Source organism: Polypterus senegalus, chromosome 3 (assembly GCF_016835505.1).
Source record: "Polypterus senegalus isolate Bchr_013 chromosome 3, ASM1683550v1, whole genome shotgun sequence".
NCBI classification, from domain to species: Eukaryota; Metazoa; Chordata; class Cladistia; order Polypteriformes; family Polypteridae; genus Polypterus; species Polypterus senegalus.
In genome coordinates this window covers 60,327,571-60,348,505 of record NC_053156.1, presented here as the reverse complement: position 1 = coordinate 60,348,505, position 20,935 = coordinate 60,327,571, and positions in this window count along the sequence as shown.

The following is a 20,935-nucleotide window of genomic DNA, read 5'->3' as shown; positions in this document are numbered from 1 at the left end:
TCAATGTTTAATTGTGTTAAACAAAATAACAAGCGCTCAACGGCTCAACAAAAATGTTGTGTATTAAGCTCCTTTTCTATTGGCCGGAAATAAATGAAGAGGTCCGCCTCTTTTGCATTTCCTACCCAGAATGTCAACTGCGGCAGATTCCTAGGATGGACCATACTCCTTTAGTTCCCATTCCCCTTACTGATATCCCATTTGAACATATCAGGGTCAACTTACTGAGACCCCTAAAACTCTCAGTTAGAGGACATAAATAAATATTAGTCCTAGTTGATTATGCTACCCGATATCCCAAAGCTGTTACTGTATGCTCAGCTACATTCAAAGCCATCACATGGGAAATGGTATGGGTCTTTGCTCAAGTCGACATCCCGAAGGAAGTCCTGATGGACCAAGGGACGCCCTTTACTTTAGAGATGTTCAGGGAGATGGCCAAGTTATTTAAGATAAAGGATTTAAAGACCTTGGTGTATCATCCTCAAACCGATGGTTTACAGTAGTAGAGCAGTTTGACCAGACCCTCAAACAGATGCTGCATAAGGTGGTCAGTGAGGATGGATGGAACTGGGATCAGTTCCTCCCCCTCATCCTTTTTGCATATCAGAAAGTCCCACAAGCCTCTATGGGGTTTTCACCATTAGAAATATTGCATGGACAGCAACCTTTGGGCATATTGGATATTCTAAAGGAAGGTTGGAAGGCATATGTCATCCCCTCCACAAATATATTAGAATATATTGCACAGTCACATAACCCAGGCACAGGGGATGCACAAACCAGTGTGTTTCTTCGTACCGGTCCCAAGCCCGGATAATTGGGGAGGGTTACGTCAGGATGGGCATCCGGTGTAAAATTTTCCCAAATCAATATGCGGACGACAATACAAATTTCCATACCGGATCGGTAGAGCCCCGTGTTAACAATGACCGCTACCAGTACTGTTAACCAACTGGGTGCTGATGGAAATTGGGCTACTGTTGGCCGAAGAAGAAGATGGGTTTAACAGAAGAAGATGCAGAGGACAGAAATATATGGAAGAAGATGATCTGCTGTGGCAACCCCTAACTGGAGCAGCCGAAAGAAGAAGATATCGCTCAGTCACATGGAGAAGGTGCAAGCACCATGGCACTCTCCATGGGAGTTCCACCTGGGAGATTGGGTCATGGTACTTGTTCCTACCTCCCACTCCAAATTATTGGACTATTGCCAAGGTCTGTACAAATTTAAGGAGTGAAAGGATCTCATCGATTATTTGGTGAAACAACACAATCGGCAACAGAGCGAACAGGTATATCATGTTAACCTGCTGAAACCGTGGAAGGACAGGGAACCTGACCCCTCCTCCAGGCATCCTGATTCACTCTTTGCTCACAAAATAGACCTTAACTTTGGCCGTAATTTGACCGCCAACCAGCAACTGGAGCTGGAAGCAATTATCCTGTCTGTCCCGGAGATAGTGATCAAGAAACCCGGACAGACCTCCCTGATTGCGCATGACATAGTTTCAAGTCCGTATCAACTTCCTGAAGCAAAAAAAGCAGAAGTGGAGTTAGAGATCACGTGTATGCTGGAACTAGTTATGATAGAGAAGACTCACGGTCCCTGGTCCAGTCCAATTGTCTTGGTCCCTGAGCCTGATGGGAGTTGGAGGATTTGCAATGCCTTCCAATGGTTTAATCAAGTCTCCGAATTCAACACCTATCCAATGCCATGAGTGGACGACCTCCTCGAGTGGTTAGGACATGCTAAATTCTTGACCATACTTGATATGATGAAAGGGTACTGGCAAGTTCCTTTTAAGGACTCTGCAAAGGTTAAGACTGTGTTTAGCAGACCTAGTGGTCCCTGCCAGTATTGTCTCCTTCCATTTGGGTTAGACGGGGCACCCACAACCTTCCAGTGTCTAGTGGATAAAGTGATCCGACCTCATAACTCGTATAGTGCTGCCTACCTGGATGACATGGTCATCTATTCCAGCACATGGAAGGAACACCTACAGCAGGTCCAAGCTGTTTTGTGGGCATTGAGGGAAGTCGAACTTGCCTGATTAATTCCAAGAAATGTTTCTTTGGGTTAAAACAAAGCCAAATATTTAAACTACCTAGTGGGCCAGGGTTCAGTACGGCTACAGTGTTCCAAAATAGATGCCATATTGAAAAGGCCCCATCCGAAGACCAAGCCTTTCTTGGTTTGTACCCCGATTTTATGAGAGAGCGGCGTCCTTGACTAACCTTAACTTACAAAGAAGAGGGCCAAATGACTTCCTGTTTAAGGTCCGATGACGTCACTTCCGGTTCCAGGCCCGATGACATCACTTCTAGTTCTTCTCCAGATGTCGTCATTTCCCCTGTCTGGCTTTAAAACTGCCATATTCCTCCTGTTACCTCAGTTCTGTTTTGGTCTTATGTCTGTAAAGACCTATTATTAAATTTTGCCTTTTGTTCTGCCCCTAAACCTTTTTGGCATGTTATATATATATATATATATATATATATATATATATATATATATATATATATATATATATATATATATATATATATATATATATATACTGTAGTGTATTTGTACTTTTAGTTCAGTCAAGTTTAGAGTGTCAATTACTCCCCCTAACAGAGCTAAGGAAATTTCCTCACTGTAAAAACAACTAATTCACATCAAGATATGCAGGCAAGCTACCCTAACACAGCTCACCTTATGCCCTTCCCATGCACATGTATGTGACAGTCACACTCACAATCACCTATAGATGCATACAGTAGCTGGCGCTTTTCAGTATCCTCTCCAGCACACAGCATCTCTGTAGTGCCCTCCAGTTGTGCTGAATCCCCTTGATTTGTCCCCGATCACGATGACGTCCCTTGCACCCTCCATCCTCACTCATGCAGGTTCTCAGTACTTATTTCCAATTTCAGAATTTCTGGACACCGGTTGATTTAGTGTGCTGACATCTACAATAATTTTAATCGAGAATGCTATTGGTCTGTACTGTATTTGTCTCTTGTTCTTCTCAATGTGCACACAAAACCAAGGTATGCAGTGCTGTGCTGTACAGGGTGGTATGATGCACAGTTGGCCAACAGTTTGGTTTTCTTCTGTTGGAGGGGCGGTGCTGATAGACTGTGTTGTTCCTGCTTCTGTGGAATTTCAGCTTGGCATATGCCTGACAAACTCAATTTATTTTTCAGCCATATAAAACACTGCTGCTTGACCTGCCTCTGTTACAATATGGCAGATATACACATACAGACACAGTAAAAAATATGGTAATAATGTTTAGTCCATACATTAATATACACATTTATTATTTTTCTGATGCTTATTTGCCCGCTGTGGCAGTCCTACCCCCTCTCCCTTGTTAGGGTTACACAAAGGATTCTATATCCACCATCCAGCATTAAAGTGAAATAAAAGGGAAATATGAATAGGCTGCTAAATAATGTGTGTGATTCCTCTGAAAGCACTGGCAAAACACTTTCTCATTTTTAAAATCATCAATGATTTATTTTTCTTGGAACAAATCCCTTTTTTTTTTTTTTTTTTTGCAACTTCGTTCCTTACAGAGAGGAAATGCACGTCCCTGCAAGAGTTTGGCTGCTCAGCATTCAAAGGGGCATCTCAGCAAGGTCGTGCTGGAATGCAAACCTATTAATTCTTGAATAAAGAGGAGAGTTCATTCAGCTTCCAATCAATAACAATAAAACAGTCGCGCGATGCACCAATTCGCCCTCAGCACCCCACCATCCCTCCCCCCCCCCATCCCCAACTGTTTTCAGCCCACTGCTAGGAGGGGTTAGGTTCACAGATTTTGTTTTAACAGCACTTTCTGTTTGCACACAAAACTACTGCTTGCAGGTGTCTCCGATCTGAGTAAAAGCTCCAGCGTGTGGGTAAGGTAGTGCAACCGAAAAAGTGAAAAAATTAAAGAAAAATGTTCAAGGGTGAACACTCCTGAGGTGCTGACAGAACAATATAAAGAGTGAATGACAAAGAAAGAAAAATATTATTGTGCAATTTTATGGTGGTAGTGTGGAGATGGACATAAAAAAATCAGTTAAGCATTCAGTTTCAGAATCTGCTTTTTACTGAATGGTGTGGTGGGCTGCACTTGGGCACAACGTAGAAATCAACCCAGATAGCTGTGGCCCCCGGCCGGGCTGGAGCCCGGCCGGGACGCCAGGAGGACGTGAGGAGGGCTTGTGCCTCCTCCAGAGAGGGGCGCCCGTCCTGGTTCTGTTGGGGCCACGGGTTGAGGGCATGGAAGCCCTTCCCTGTAGGGGCCCGTGGTCACCGCCAGGCGGCGCCCCAATGCCGGTTTATCCCGTGCGGTTGCCGGTTGGGGCTAGGAGCGGAGGATTCAGTGGGGGCGTCCGTCCTGGTTAGGCAAGGGCCTGGGTACAGGGCTTTGAAGCCCAGCCCTGTAGGGACCCTGGCCACCGCCAGGCGGCGCCCGGTGCCTTTATCCGGGAGCCCGGCACTTCCGCCACACCAGGAAGTGCCGGGGGGAAGACTTTGTGTGGCACCCGGAGGGCTGCCAGGAAGACAGCCGACACTTCCGCCACGCTTGGCTAGAGGCAGAAGCACCTGGGGCTCATGGGCAGGGCCGCCTCCCTCCAGTGATTGGTGGAAGTCGGGTGGAAGTGGACTGAGCAAGAGGAAGGACTGGAGGCGGCCAGGAAGGCACAAGAGACTGTGGGCCTGGACTTGGGGAAATCGGTGCGAGGAGGCACGAGCACGTATTGTAAATAATATAGAAAATAAAAAGTGTGTTGGGTGAAAGAATGTTGTCCGTCTGTCTGTGCCGGGCCAGCCTTCACAATGGCGCCAACTGGGGCCAACCCCTGCTAAAAGGGGGACCCGCTTTATAAATATTTTGTGAACGGCCCGGCGCAGCAGCGGACCACACACTGGCCGCGGGAGGAGCGCCCGCACACAGCGCGTTTTACGAAAGACTGAAGAGAGGCCATCCCGGGTGCGGAGGAGGAGCGGCCTCGCTGAGCGCAGCGGGCTCGAAGTCGCGCTGTCGACACGGACAGCCAGGCCGGCGTGCCACAAGGTGGGGGCCTCGGCAAGACGGGATCCGGAGGTGAGTGCCCTGCCCTGCAGTAACGGGATCGGTCATACCTTGTTTTCCACAGGGAGGGACAGACCGGATCGCGTCTGTGGCAGGAGCGCGGGCACGGGCTGTCGGCAGTGCGGCTACGGAGGCAGCAAAGGAGGCTGCGGAATCGGAGCCGCTGCGGCTCCAGGAATCACTGCAGACGCGGTGAGGAGGCACGTCTCCGTACCCAGCGCAGGGGAGACAAGATGGCCGCGGGCCGGTGGTCCCGCCCGCTGACAGGCACGGGATTGGCCGGTGTGTCTTGCGTGCCCGCCGATGATTGGAACAAGGAATGCCAGTCTCGTGCCAAACCGAGACCCGATTGGGCCAGAGGGAGTGGCCCAGGCAGGCGTCGCGTGGAGCTGATGGACAGGTGTCTCTCTCTCTCTCCACCAGCGGCTCGGCGTGCGTCGGAGGAGTCCTTCGCCCGCCAAGCCGCCTTTAGAGGAACTGCTCGTGTTCTCGCCGCCAGTGTGAGCAGCTGATGAATGGCGGTCGCGTCGAGAAAGCCACCGACTGAGACGGAGGATCGGGCGCGCGCTGGAACCGGAGGCAGCAGAACACGGCGGGAGTGGTGAGTGTTGCCGTTCCGTAGAGCAAGGGGGGGGGTTCGCCGAACATGGCCGTGACCGATTACGGGACGACCGGCTCAGTAGGCAACCTCCCAACAGCGGATGCGGCGGTGCAGACAGCTAGCGAGGCGAGGAGCTCGAACACGCAAGGGCTGGTAGGATCGGGCTGCTGAGTGCCCTGGGTCCTAGCGCCCTGCGCTCAAGCCTGCAGCTGTCTCCTGTCGCTCTGCCTGGACGCAGACGGGCTGGATTTGAGCTTTGCTGTGCTCAGACCCAGACCGCCAGCGCCCAAGAAAAGAAGGAGGAACCGAAGGGTGAAAGGACGCGGCGCTGGGTGCGCGCGTCCGAGAAGGGCCGTCCTCTGGATGGGCAGAGGAGATCCCTGGGCGGCTGGGCGAGCTGCCTGCGAGCGGTGCCGAGGCCGGCGAACGGACGGGCATGGAACCTGCGCGGAGGACTTCAGCAGGCAAGTTGGGGGCTGTCGGAGGGGCAGGAGCACGGTCGATACGGAGACCGACGGGCGCGGGATGAGTGTCCTGGCTGTGCTTCTGGCCCTCTTTTCCTTTATTTTACAGGCCGAAGCCCGGCGAGCGCTGAGGCCGACGCCGACAGGGACCTGCCCTCCTGAACGGGCGCTCGGGAGTGCTCCACGCCGGGAGACTACGGTGACCCGCTGGGGAACAGCGGGCGAGGCGGCGCAGACCACATGCCGAAGACAGATGTCCCAGGGTGCGTGTTGGACCCTGGGGACATAGTAGGACCCTCGCTGGGGACGTGCTGCCCTTTCGGTTGTGCCGTTCGACCCACGTGTCCTCGCTAGCGGTGGGGCACTGTGGCCCCGGCCGGGCTGGAGCCCGGCCGGACGCCAGGAGGACGTGAGGAGGGCTTGTGCCTCCTCCAGACCGCAGGCGTCCGTCCTGGTTCTGTTGGGGCCACGGGTTGAGGGCATGGAAGCCCTTCCTGTAGGGGCCCGTGGTCACCGCCAGGCGGCGCCCAATGCCGGTTTATCCCGTGCGGTTGCGGTTGGGGCTGGAGCCCGGCGGACGCTTGGAGGACCGGAGGATACAGGGCTTTGAAGCCCATAGGGACCCGTGGCCACCGCCAGGCGGCGCCCGTGCCTAATTATCCCGGAGCCCGGCACTTCCGCCACACCAGGAAGTGACTTTGTGTGGCACCCGGAGACTGCCAGGAAGACAGCCGACACTTCCGCCACGCTGGGCGTGGCTAGAGGCAGAAGCACCTGGGGCTCATCCGGGGCATTATTTAAGGGGCCGCCTCCCTCCAGTGATTGGCGGAAGTCGGGCGGAAGTGGACTTGGAGGTGGCCAGGAAGGCACAAGAGACTGTGGGCCTGGACTTGGGGCGAGGAACGTGAGCACGTATTGTAAATAATATAGAAAATAAAAAGTGTGTTGGGTGAAAGAATGTTGTCCGTCTGTCTGTGCCGGGGCCAGCCTTCACATAGCATAGCATGCTACTCCATTGCATTCCACACACATACAGTACACACTGTATATGAATACATATACACATCTAAGGGAAAGTGCATTTGGGACTGAAGCCAAGAAACACTTCTTTACGCAAGGAGTTGTGGGAACAAACTACTGAGGCATATGGAGTTGAAGCAGAAACCCTAACAACCTTTAAGAAGTATCTGGAGGCGATATTGGAACAGCTTAGCAATTAGCTAAACAAACAAGCTTGATGGACTGAAAGGTTTCCTCTCGTTTGGCAATGTTCTTACATATCCACTCTGGGAAATGGCAAAAAATGTGAGAGGAAAGCAAAGCACACCAAGAAAACCCACATGGACACGAAGAGATAGTTCCCATCATGAAAGGCTGCTGTACAGGGAACCCATACTGTCCAGTCTGCCAAAGTGCTACATTTAAAGTGAACATTCAACCTTTAGTTCAGGTAGAAAGATAATACTTAAACTGACCCAAAGGAGAAATTTACCTTTTACAGAAACTCAACAATAATAGAAATATTATAACACACAAGAACAACAACCCCTTCAAACACACAAAAAAACTGCTGACTTAGCTAATGACACTGGAGAAAACATTTTTTCAAATGTTTTGCTTCTTGAAAAATCTTTGGTGTTTATGCTGGACAGATTAAACCTTAACACAAATAATAACTTTTAGATCAGAATATATACTTTCCAAAAATCTGTGATGTCACTTCTGGTTACTGACCTCCTGGCCCCACCCCTTCCACTTTGCTCAGCCTCATAATTGGCTCCACTGACATCTAGAGGGAGTCAACAGAAGACTCCCACCTGAAAAGACATTCCACATAACTGTGTATCGAATTTTATTTTGTTTTGTTTTATTTATCTCTTCTACTAGGACACACTTGGTTGTCCTCAGCTCTTTATGATCTTGCTTCTTGTTTATTTCTACAGTGTTTTTTTAATGATTTTTAGGATTTAGCTGCTGCACAGCCACTTACTGTATGTGTCTTGCTGTTCTGAACACCAGGTTTGAAGGCAAACACAAGGTGGGAAAACCCTAGCCATGCCTCTGACCACACAGTTAGCACCCTCAGCAAGAAGAAAAGACCAGCCAAAAAGGAAGCCACTCATCATTTTGGTATCAACAGAGCTTGAAGGCACTTCGGAGTGACTGGTGATGTACCTGTTCATCTGACTATTAAACAGGCATTCCTTTAGCTCCCCAGCTCTTTTATAGAGTATGTGTATTTCCTTGTCTCTTTATTTTACAACCCCTACTGATTAATACAGTGAAAATAACAAAGGAAAATGTGGGAATGGAACTGCGCAGCCGTCAGAAGGGCTTGATGTAGTGTAACGTGTGAGTCCCTGTCTTGCACACCACACAGAAAGCTGAGGCTCAGTACTCTAGCAAAACCAACTTTATTCAGCTTGAAAACATGAACAGCATGGTTATTTATTGCAGCAGGATCTACCACTCTCCTAAACACACACAGCAATCAGGCAGGGTCATGGCCAAGTTATACTGTTACCTGCATTTATAATGTTCCTTGCATTACCCATCAATGACAGGCACTTATAGCACGAACGCAATCGACTCAGATTTGCTTTCACTCTAAGCTGCTACAGCACTGGGAGCCTGCAGTTAACCCGGCAACTGATAGGCTGTCTTCCACAGATGCGCCGATCGTGCTTCAGGATGCTCTTCGGCGTGTCGTTCCATTGGAAGAAGTCCCAAAAGAGTTTAAAAACCTTACAGTAGTTATAGTGAAAAGGGAAGAATGGTGAGCCAGACAGCAGTCAAAGTCAGTTTGAATTCATTTGTTTCTTAATATTAAAGAGGGTCACAAGAGCTTGACATTTCTGAAAGGGACATTAGTGTGGTCAGTTTGTAATGAGGATCAAACCCAGGGTATAAAGCTTCTTCATCAAACTTTGATATGACAATTGAAAAAAAATATATCTTCAATAAAAAAAAAAAATCTTTTAAATCTCATGAGAGAAAGAAATAGAGAAATAGTAAGGCTTTATATAGAAGGGGATTTTGTGACTTGTGCCAAAATGGCATTTATTTATTTATTTTTTTAATATACAGTTCTGGTTATAAGTATAGATGCAAAGTGCAGTATCTGTCGCAGTTCCAGCCAACCATCAGCAAAATCTTTAAATAGCATGTTATGGCACTTATATTTCTTTACTTATTTAGGAAATTGTCAATTTTCTCCTTAATCCTGAAAAAGTGCTTAATACCCCCAACCCTCCTAACCGTGCAGCCTGCCATGAATTAAAGTCTGTTATTTTCAATTTCACGCCTTGTGTGTCCAACACATATAGGCTTCTAGGCAGATACACTTAGCTTTGGTAGCAGGAGTCTCTTGCCTCACTTACTTTTTATTTCACTTCCACATTCTCCTCTCTTGTGTTACTCTGATGACTTCAGAGTATCTGGGTCATAACCTTTTGCTCATACTTTTTTGTGGTTGCCTGAATAAACATATCCATTTTATTACTAAACAGCTAATTTTACATGGTTTCGACAATAATAAACTTGACAGGATTGCAAAAACATACTATTACACTTTCACAGTTTTATGTCTTTCCAAGTAGGCGTGACATTTTCAAAGTGGGTGCACCAAATAATACCTCTAATGTGGTCTTATATTTAGGTCTTCCGCACTGCTTACTGCTGCTCCTCCAAAACATTAAACTAATCCAATGTTCCTCTAGCTTAGTGTAAATGGGTCCTATCTATGTACACCACAGCATATCATTCATCCACCCTTGATAAAATTAAATGACATCATTAAATGACACAGTTGAAAGATTTTTGGTCTATGTGAATTGAGCCTTTTAGTACACTTGTGTGTATTAGGATATTTGACTTGAGAGCTTTAAGCTGGTTTTCTATGAGCCAGTTTAAGGTTCCTTTTGCCCTGTGATGGGTTGTGCTAGAAATGGATTCTGTCTTGTGCCCTATGCTGCCAGAATAGGCTGTGGCAGCTCAACAAATGGATCAAACCAATTCATTAAAACTCTTGAGTAGATTGACTTTTCATCTTAGTCTACCGCATTCTTCCAGGCTAGCTGACCAGTCAATTCCTGCTTTGCATGCAATGGTTTTATCTGATGAATGGACTAAACTTAACATACACTTTTTACTTTTTTTCAAAACGAAAACAGCATCCTTACTGTTTAGGGTCATGTGAAATCACATATGAGTAGTAATGGCACCCATGACACAGCAACATGATAGCATCAGAGTAACATTAATATTAATAATTCCATTAATGTAAGACAATAATCTAAAAAATATATAAAGAAAATAAACCAATTAAACACCAAAATAAAGGGATGTCATAGCCCCTTTACAAAACAAGTACAAGATGCATTCTTACAAGTTGCAACCACAAGGGGGCACAAGAAATCCCCAAACCACAGACACAGTAATACCTCACATAATTCCCAGTTCAAATAAAAGATATTTTTTCAAACATAGCACTTCTGCAATGAGCACCTTCTAAAGACACATCAAAACACACAAATAAACCAATCACGAATCTTCCTTCCTCCTGCAAGAGTGTAGCCCACTGCCTCCCGACTCAATTCAAGTGAGGCAGCGGGCTTCCTTCTAAACCAGAACTGCTTCCAGTTTCTTCTCCAGGTCGTCCAGAGCATTTCTTGGTTGTGTTGAAACCAGGGCAGTCCATTTGATGGTCCCCAAAGACCCCAACAGGGCTGCATTTCCAGGCACGAACTCATTGCCACCCTATGAGTGTCCTGATCAGGTTTGGGTTAGAGGGACACTGCCTGTGAGGGAATGATCTGCTCCTGGTGAGTCCGTTTGCCCGTTCCTTCCATTATGGCCTCCTGGCTAGGCCTGAATCCTTCCTTTAAGGTGGCCAAGATGCCTAACCTTCCTCTCTGGTACTTACCTAGTATATAAATAGAAAAACCTACCTACTCAATTCAGGTCAGGGTGGCAGCACTGGGTACAAGACGATAAACAGCCCTGTGTTATGAATAGGTTTTTTTTTTCCAGACTTTTCTGAGGCTATAAAAATAATTTAGGTGCTTTTTTCTGGGGTTTGCATAGTGTGGTTTTCTGTACTTATTTTCTTGATTGGAGCCTTTGTAAGAAATTGACTTTTATTTAATATCTTTTTGTATGCTATTTTGTTTCTCCTAGGGGCCAGGCATTTTATGGTTTTAGTTGTCATGATGCAAACCCTGGTTGCTAGGGGCGTGGCTTCTAGGGTCATGACAATAGGATAATTTGTAAGGGGTTAAAAAGTCATCTCGGTGGACATTTTGCATTCAAGATTGGGCCAAACTTAGTGACTCACTTTACTTGATATTTTGATTACTGATCATTGAGAAAAAACTCTTTAAGAATGATTTTTGATTTATGATTTGGCTCTTATATTCTCTCTTTTCAACTTTTAGTTTTGACTTAAAATATTTAATGTGAAAACATCCATCCATCCATCCATTATCCAACCCGCTATATCCCAACTACAGGGTCATGGGGGTCTGCCGGAGTCAACCCCAGCCAACAGAGGACACAAGGCAGGAAACAAACCCTGAGCAAGGTGCCAGCCCACCGCAGGGCACACACACAAACCAAGCACACACTAGGGACAATTTAGGATCGCCAATCCACCTAACGTATGTGTCTTTGGACTGTGGGAGGAAACAGGAGCACCCGGAGGAAACACACGCAGACATGAGGAGAACATGCAAACTCCACACAGGGAGGACCCAGGAAGTGAACCTGGGTCTCCTAACTGTGATGCAGCAACGCTACCCACTACGCCACTGTGCCGCCCAATGTAAAAACAAATAAGGTTAAAAAAATTTTAAAATGCAATACTTGAAATGCTACCAAAATTATTCAGACATTACAAATGCAAATAATCCTGAACCTTAAAGCAATGTCCAGTTCATTTGTAACAGTTTCCGTGTACAGTAAAGATGACAAGCTGGCAGAAATGGCTTGTTATTTTAAACGTCACAGTGGAGGGAGGCAGGACCGTCCATTGTTATTATGGTTGACAGTATCATTTTGAGCTCAACAGAGATGATGTAGCATCTGTTAAGATGGATTTGGCAATGACTTGTTGATTAACAGCTGGGGGGCATTTTCACGAAAGGCTTTTATAACCACAGTGCTGCAGTCAGAAATAATAGAAGATTCAAAACCAAAAATGCATCTATATAATTATAATTAATATTTTAAGTCTTTCCACAAAAAATGTAAATGTTCAGACATATTCTTAAAATGTACAGTCATGCCATTTGTTACATACTAGTGTGCACCTCATCGAACCACAACATGCTGCAGCCATGGCCAGAAAATGCAGAGAATGATAACATGTTTCAAAAGAGGAAATAAAGTTTAGACAAAACGCATTTCACAGAAGTGAAATGTGTTAAGAACTATTATCTAAAAATGTAATTTATTGCAAAATCGATTAATTAAAGTAATATCAGACAGTATTAGAGTATATGTAAAAATACTGAACTATAGAAGGGTTTACCGTAAACCCCTGGCTAGATGAATAGGGCAAATGAGTAATCTTTATGAATAAATAACAAACAACAAAACATATAACAAAAAAAGTCCAAAGAGCAGAAAGGCACAAAAAGAGTTACCTAAATAATGGAAATCCAATAACAAACAGAGACCCAATATACAATCTAAAAAGAGTAATGAAAAACAGTGAAAGAAAGTCAAAAAAACAGAAATACAATAATAAAAAATCAGCAAAATCACAAGAGAACTCACCAACATCCAGCACATACAAGGCACTGCATTGAAGTGCCGGTCTCCTCTTTAAAGGCTGGGGCACTCCCTAGAGGGACATGGACAGGTGGCTATGCCTCTTTGGGAAAAAAAATAAGAACAGATTCTCACACAAAGAACTACGGAATAATAAAGATAACTGACAAAAAATGTATAATTCTGAAAAAGTATAAATATAAATAACAATATTAACACAAACAATAATAATTAAAGAATTAAAAATAAATAAATAACAAGAGGAATTTAAACATAAGCTGGGAGGGAAACCCTAAGTTAACCTATATTACATAAACAAATCCAACAGTATCTTATAGCAAATGCAGGGGTCAAAAGCCACTAAATCTAAACATAAAGCACAGAACAAAAAACAGGACTCAAGAAAACAAATACAATGCAGAAGCTCCCATAAGTTATCTGAGGCTAATACCCCAACTGCAAGATTTGGTGATCCTGCCTCATTTAGCTCTATATGGAGACATGGCAGATATTTTACAAAATTACATGTATTAAATGGATAATCAAAGAATACAAAATAAGTAATAAATGCGACATAAGTGTAAGTTATATTTCACAAAGTGAAAACAAAACCAAAAATATTATATAGAAAATTATATAAAAAAAACACCCAGCTCATACCATTATACTGCCTTTAACTGCCTTTCTCCTCAGCCTTTAGAGGGCTTGGTCTGTTGATGGAGATGAGCAGGTGGCTCCACTCACAAAATACAAGGCTGACTTGGTAGAAAACTACTAAACAATAAACAAAACTGACAAAAACACATAATTATATTAAGAACAAACATAACAATATGAATATAATAGATAATATATTAAAGAATTAAAAATAAATGAAACACATAAAAAGGAATTTAAACATTATCCTGGGGGAACCCTGGCTTAAGCATAATCTCTCTGTCTACCCAGTTCTTCTTTCTGCCTCTAGTAAGTCATATTAAAAGGAATTACAACAATTTTTGTTCAACCACCTGAGTATGCCTTCCCTTACCCTGATATCTTAAAATTCTTTGGCCTCTGGATTGGAAATGGAGCATTTTTAAAGAACATCTTACAAAACTGCACTGGTCCAAACAGATTAATACAAAAGGTTGTTTTATTTGTTGTGTTGATTTGTTTCAGATAATCATTTTAAAATAACTAGGGGGCTGTGCCCCCTGCTCACTTCACCCCTGTGCGGGTACTACGCGCTAGCCAGTTTGCAGATCTGCCACTTGCGAATGGGGAAGCCCATGTACAATTTAAACAGACTTATTTTCATGGGAACTGTTACATTGGGATTAATAAAGTATCTATCTATCTATCTATCTATCTATCTATCTATCTATCTATCTATCTATATGCATAATGGAACTGAAATGAACGAAAATTATGTTTCATGTTGTGTTAGATGTATTCGTTGCATTATATGTTTTTGTTCTGTTTGGCTTTGAAATTAACACACAAATACTTTTTAAACTTACACTTTATTGTAAAACTTCAGTAAAAACAATTTTTTTAATTAACTTTTCGTCGATATTGCTTTGAATTTTGATTCCGTGTTTGGACTTACATTGTGACAGCACAACGTATAACTGTCCAAGAGAGAATATATATAGTTTCTTTCTCTCTAATAAATAAACCAACTTTTTCGAATGTTTTTCCTTGTGATTTGTTAATTGTCACAGCAAAAGCTATTCTAACGGGAAACTGTAAATGTTTTAATACGGATGCAATATTAAGATCTCTTTTGTTGTCTAATGTTATTTGCGGAAGATGTACTACATTATCTTTCTTGTCGCCTGTTAAAATTTTACATGTCAGAATTGTTCAACCAATTTTGAATACAACTAATCTTGTCCTATTGCATAGCCCATCACTCAGACATCAATTACGCAATAACATTACGATACATCCTTCTTTCAGCAGTAATTTGGCTGGTGGAAAACAATGGTGTTAATGGTTGTAGATATTCTACAGAATATTGTAAGCTGATGTTTTCATCTTCCACACCATCACCACCAACTGTTTCAACATAGTCTATTGATACACATTTAACCAATTTGCAGTGTAACCGATTGATAATTTTGTTCCCATTAATTCGTTTGACTTCATTGTTTCTCAGTGCTAGAATTGCCCATGAACTCATTTTTTCTGTTGATGACCCTGCAGAATGAAATTCTTCAATAAGATTTGAACATTATAAGTCTTTTTTTATTGGGTACTTAAAGTGAGGAAAACATAAAAATTTATAGGAGCTGGGAGCACAGGAACTATATCTGACAAAAGCATTCACACGAATGAGATGACCATGGTTGAAAATGGTTGGGGGGGTTCTTGAAAAAATCTCTTGTCAAAAGTCTTGTCACAAGATTTTCCTTTATAATAGACAGATATATTTATAAAGCATACACATTATTAAAAAAAGGCAGGCAAAAATAAACCATAATTGTATTTGGTAGTGCTACAACATCATGTGGAGAAAGAACACCTTGATGAGTCTGCAAGGGTTTGTTGTATGTGCCAAAATCCAATGAAGTCTTTGTAGCCTTCTGTTTGTTTGTCTTAGTCAATCCAAAAACACCAATATGCTGAAAAACAGTAACCAAAAGCAAACACAGAAATAGATCAAATAGTACAGGAGCATACAACAGAAATCAGGATTGCAAAACAGGCAAACTACAAAACATACAAGTAAAAAAGGCCTTCTTTATAAGAAATGTCCTAAAGATGGAGTCAAGATATTTTAAGAAATTTAGGGAAATTCTGCCAGCTTACTTGGGTCATATTGCATCCGTGTTCTGCTAGGAATAAAATTAGTGTGAGGACCAGAAGAAGAGACGTAGCTGTTAAACGGAACATAAATCATAACTGGGAAGTGAAAAATACTGTCACCAAACCCAAAAAAATGAACCAGAAATTGAAGGCTAAGAAACACTGCCTATAACTACAACTAGAAATTCACTCACTTAAATTGAAAAGTTTAATTATGGTAAACAGCAGCACTAACTTTTCATCCTGTGGTTGCAATGAAGTCATGCGCTGTGTACTTCTGGTTCTTTTCCCACTTTGGAAATGGCACCAAAATTTTTATCAGCATTAAATAAATTTTCAATTCAGGAGCCATAATTGAATTTGAATTCAATTATAAGCATGGAAAATGAGCATAAAAGAAGGAAAAATATAACAGATAACAGTCCTTTATTTGTCAGTGTTAGCCATTGTGTCCAGAGTGAAACAACTTAAGATATATCAGGGAGAGTGAAGGGAAGGAGTTTACACAATATAAAGTTGAACAAAATAACAAAGACTCTGCATTTATTAGGTCTTCTCTATGCCTGTTGAGTTTAGCTACCAAAGGTCCTGTCCACATTACTACATTTCCATTTAAAAACTAAGGAATTCGTCTCCGTTTTCATGTTTTGTCCATGTTAGCCCATAATTTCCATCCTCCAAGAATTCTGAAAATGCTCTCCAGAATCAGATACTTTTGAATACAGCATCAGTAATGTGGTGTGAACAGGCAGAAATTTCCAAAAATGACAGTCTAATCAGGCTCTGGATGATTATTTTGTGGTATTTCCCTGATTGGATTCTGCTCGTCACAACGTCTTATTTCACTGGTATTCTTGTCATTAAACATGAAGTGTCATCACATTCTGACTTCAATGCCCTCTTGAGTCATGAGTTGTCCTTGCTGAGTTTAGTTTTGAGCAGGTTCTTAATGTTCTTTAATCACTACGATACTGCAATGACAGCTGTCATTGTGATTCTCTCTTAGTTGTCTAACAAGCTTTACGCATGTACTGTAGGCCCAAGAACAGAGGGACAGCTTACAGCCTTCACTGGACAGCATCGTGAGGAAGGATAGGACTGGATACCCTTGAAAACATCAAAAGATGCAAGTACCCTTGTTTTCTAGAACTGATCAATATTTGAATTCACAGAAAATGCAAAAACCATGTTGAAATGGCAGGAAATAAAACTGACTATCTGCTTGGTCAAAAAGTCTTTGAATTCTATTGTATTCATCAGAATTACTTATGATTACTTTGAGATCACTATGAGAAAACCTCCACATATGACTCAGACATTGATCTTTGGGGGGGGTCACCCCAATTTTTGTCCCACTAGACCAGATAAACCCTGTACACTTGTACTGTGCAGAGTGGAGGCAGGACCTCTGCATTTTTCCAGTTGATTCTGGGGTTCGTCAGGGGTGTGATCTTGCTCCTACTCTGTTCAATGCTTGTATGGACTTGGTGTTGGGCAAAGTCGTGGGGTCCAGTGGCTCTGAGGCATTTTTTTATTAAGATTCACGGATCTTGATTTTGCTGAAGATGCTGTGATCTTCGCGGAGTCAATGGAGGCTCTGATCGGGGCACTCGAGAGACTGAGTGAGGAGTCTGAGTGTATGGGCTTGTGAGTGTCCAGACCTTTAATGACCTCTTGGGCATGGCCATCAGCAGTGTGTCTGTTTGCGGAGAGAGTGTTGACCTTGTTGAGAGGTTTACTTACCTTGGCAGTGACATTCATGTCTCTGGTGACTCTTCCTATGAAGTCAGTAGATGGATTGGGAGAGCATGGGGGTTCATGAGGTCGCTGGAAAGGGGTGTGTGGTGCTCCCCATATATACTGTATGCAAAAGGACGAAGGTCCAAGTCTTTTGAGTACTGGTGCTTCCTGTCTTGCTATATGGTTGTGAGACATGGAAGGTATCCAGTGACCTGAGATGAAGATTGGACTCCTTTGGTACTGTGTCTCTCCGGAAAATCCTTGGGTACCGTTGGTTTGACTTAGTGTTGAAAGAGCAGTTGCTCATGAAGTCCGAAATGAGGCACACTACCTGCATTGTGAGGTAGCGTCAGTTACGGCACTACGGCCATGTGACGCATTTTCCCGGTGATCCGGCTCGTAAGATCCTCATTGTTTGGAACCCGAGTGGCTGGACCAGGCCAAGGGGTCATCCATGTAACACCTGGCTGCGGCAGATAGAGGGTCATTTCCGGAGGGTGAGACTAGACCACACGTCTGCCTGAGAGGTTGCAAACCGGGGATCCCGAGTTGTTTTGTTGTGTAGTGGGTGCGGCAACACACTGTACCAGTGCATGCTTCCCAACTTGATTTGAATCTCAAGACACGGATCAACACTCAGCAACTGTCTTGGCTTCAAAAATGGATATATTTGGCCAGTTTTTAAGCTTTTCCTCCGTGCCGCATAGACTACATTGTAAAGTGCCATTGCAGGCAAGCCATTTTTTTTGTTTTTTTCTTTATTTATAGACAGTAATTAAATTCAGAACACAATTTTGCATGTCAAATACATCTGTACCATGTTTATGAAGAAATAACTTGACTTCAGAACAGGGTCTTTAACTTCTCATATCATGAAATCCTTTGAGAAGTTAATTAAAAGACAACAACTTAACCAAACCCAGGTGTATCTGGACCTTACACTTAATAATAAATATTCTTATATTTGTATAGTGCTTTGCAAACTCCACTCAGGACAATTACTAATATGCATACAAAGCAACATGGGGTGGAGGACGCCACAGTGACACTTCTGAGTTTACTATATTAGTACTTTCTTGTCAATTTTTAATATGATCCAGCCCCATGTATTAGTTGACAAAAAGATGGATGAATTCCATTTGGACCCTAACTTGGTTGAATGGATTGTGAACTTTGTAACTAACAGTACAAAAAGAGTGAGTGCTAATGGTTCTCTTTCTGATAGCATCCTAAGGCTGTTGTCTGTCTCCTCTTCTTTTTATGCACAGATGTCTGTAGAAATTCACAGATGTATCATGAAATTTGAAGATGAATCTGTCATTGTGAGGAGGACAGCCTCCTGGGCTTACAGGCACTGTCCTTACCTGGTTTATTTTTCAAACTGATTCCAGTATCTACGAAAATGTGCTGACAGTACTCCAAAACATGTTTCTTCCATGTTAAAAATGTTGGGAAATAAAAATGTTTTCCAAATAAGCAAGATTCTGCAAAATTAATTCATGCATTTATTTCTAGTAGGATTGACTACTGCAATTCAGTGTTTACTGGATGTTCAAACTGTTCTTTATACAGCTTCCAGTAACACATAATCCAAAATGCTGCTGCAACAATAAAACAAGAACAAGAAAATACGAACACATAACTCCAGTTCTTAAATCTTTACACTGGCTCCCGGTTAAGTTCAGGGCAGATTTCAAAATCCTCCTTTTAACATATAGAACCTTAAACGGCCAAGGTCCAGCATGCTTATCTGAATTAATCATGGCTTACAAACCAGAGCGCACATTAAGATCTCAAGATGCCGGTCTACTTATGATTCCAAGGATTAATAAAATAACAGTGGGAGGTCGAGCTTTTAGTTACAGGGCCCCTAAACTGCGGAATGGTCTGCCAGCTACTATAAGAGATGCTCCTTCAGTCTCAGCTTTCAAATCCCGGCTGAAGACTCACAACTTCAGTTTAGCATATCCTGACTAGAGCTGCTGATTAACTGTGCAGACTGCATCTCTGTTGTTAGTCTTTGGCACTAAAACATAAGTAACATAATAGTTATAATTTGTTATTAAACTTCACCTATTCTGTTTCTCTTCTTGGTACTCAAATGTGGCACTTGGTGCCATGGCCCACCTGCCAAGTTGTTTGCCTGACTAAAGTAAGTCATCCCTGATGCAGGGGCACTGGAATTATTGGGTAGAAGGGTCCTTTCATCACATTGGCTGGCCCAGCGGCGACTCAGCTGTGGAATGGCCAATTGGGGGAGGCAGCTTGATGGCTAAAGTCTCCAGGACTCTGAACAAATCGAAATTGCATTATGTCATATCATCTACTGCTGAATTTTGTTCTGTACTTGTAATATTACTATTATACTGTATTGTATTACTATTGTACTATTGTGTTGTTTTGAGAATTACAGTAATCCCTCCTCGATCTCGGTTCCAGAACCCCCGATGAAAATGTAGAAACCATATGTTTGTGTAGTTATTTTTATATATTTTAAGCCCTTATAAACTCTCCCACACTGTTAACATTATTAGAGCCCTCTAGACATGAAATAACACCCTTTAGTCAAAGGTTTAAACTGTCCTCCATGACAAGACAGAGATGACAGTTCTTTCTCACAATTAAAAGAATGCAAATAGATCTTCTTCTCTTCAGGAGCAGAGAATTTCAGAGGGAGAGACAGAGAGAGAGGTCTAAAAGAAAAGCAAACAATCAAAAATCAATCCTTGTGTGATTTTGGACTATACAAAAATAACAGCCCTCTGCTCACATCTGTATTGCAGGCGAGAGCCAGAGAGAGAGCGAGATTAAAGCAACAATCAAAAATCAATCCGGTGCTTTTGTGCTTTTAAATAAAATAGCTCGCAATAAAGGCATTTTTTAGAGGAGCTTCCCAGTATCTTTAAAAGAAAACAGCACCTCTGCTCACAGCCCTCCGGGCAGAGAATGTCAGAGAGGGTGAGCTAAGGCAGAGACAAGCAAACAATCAAGCTCAGCGCGGGACGCATATCTTATAACATTGAGGAGTTTTAGTTAATATGTAATACATGCTCTGATTGGGTAGCTTCTAAACCATCCACCAATAGCGTCCCTTGTATGAAATCAACAGGGCAAACAAACTGAGGAAGCGTGTAGCATAAATTAAAAGACCCACTGTCTGCAGAAATCCGCGAACCAGCGAAAAATCTGTGATATATATTTAGATGTGCTTACATTTAAAATCCGCGATAGAGTGAAACCGCGAAAGTCAAAGCGCGATATAGCGAGGGATTACTGTACTGTGTTCTGTTCTGTGTATTGTTTTGTATTTGCCCCCTTTTTTAACACCCTACCTACATGGAAAGGGGTCTGTCTTTGAACTGCCTTCCCCAAGGTTTCTTCCATTTTTTTCCTTCAAGTGTTTTTTTTTTTTCTGAGAGCCATTTCTTTTCTTCTTAAAGAGTCAAAGCTGGGGGGCTGTCAAAAGACAGGTCCTGCTAAAGCCTG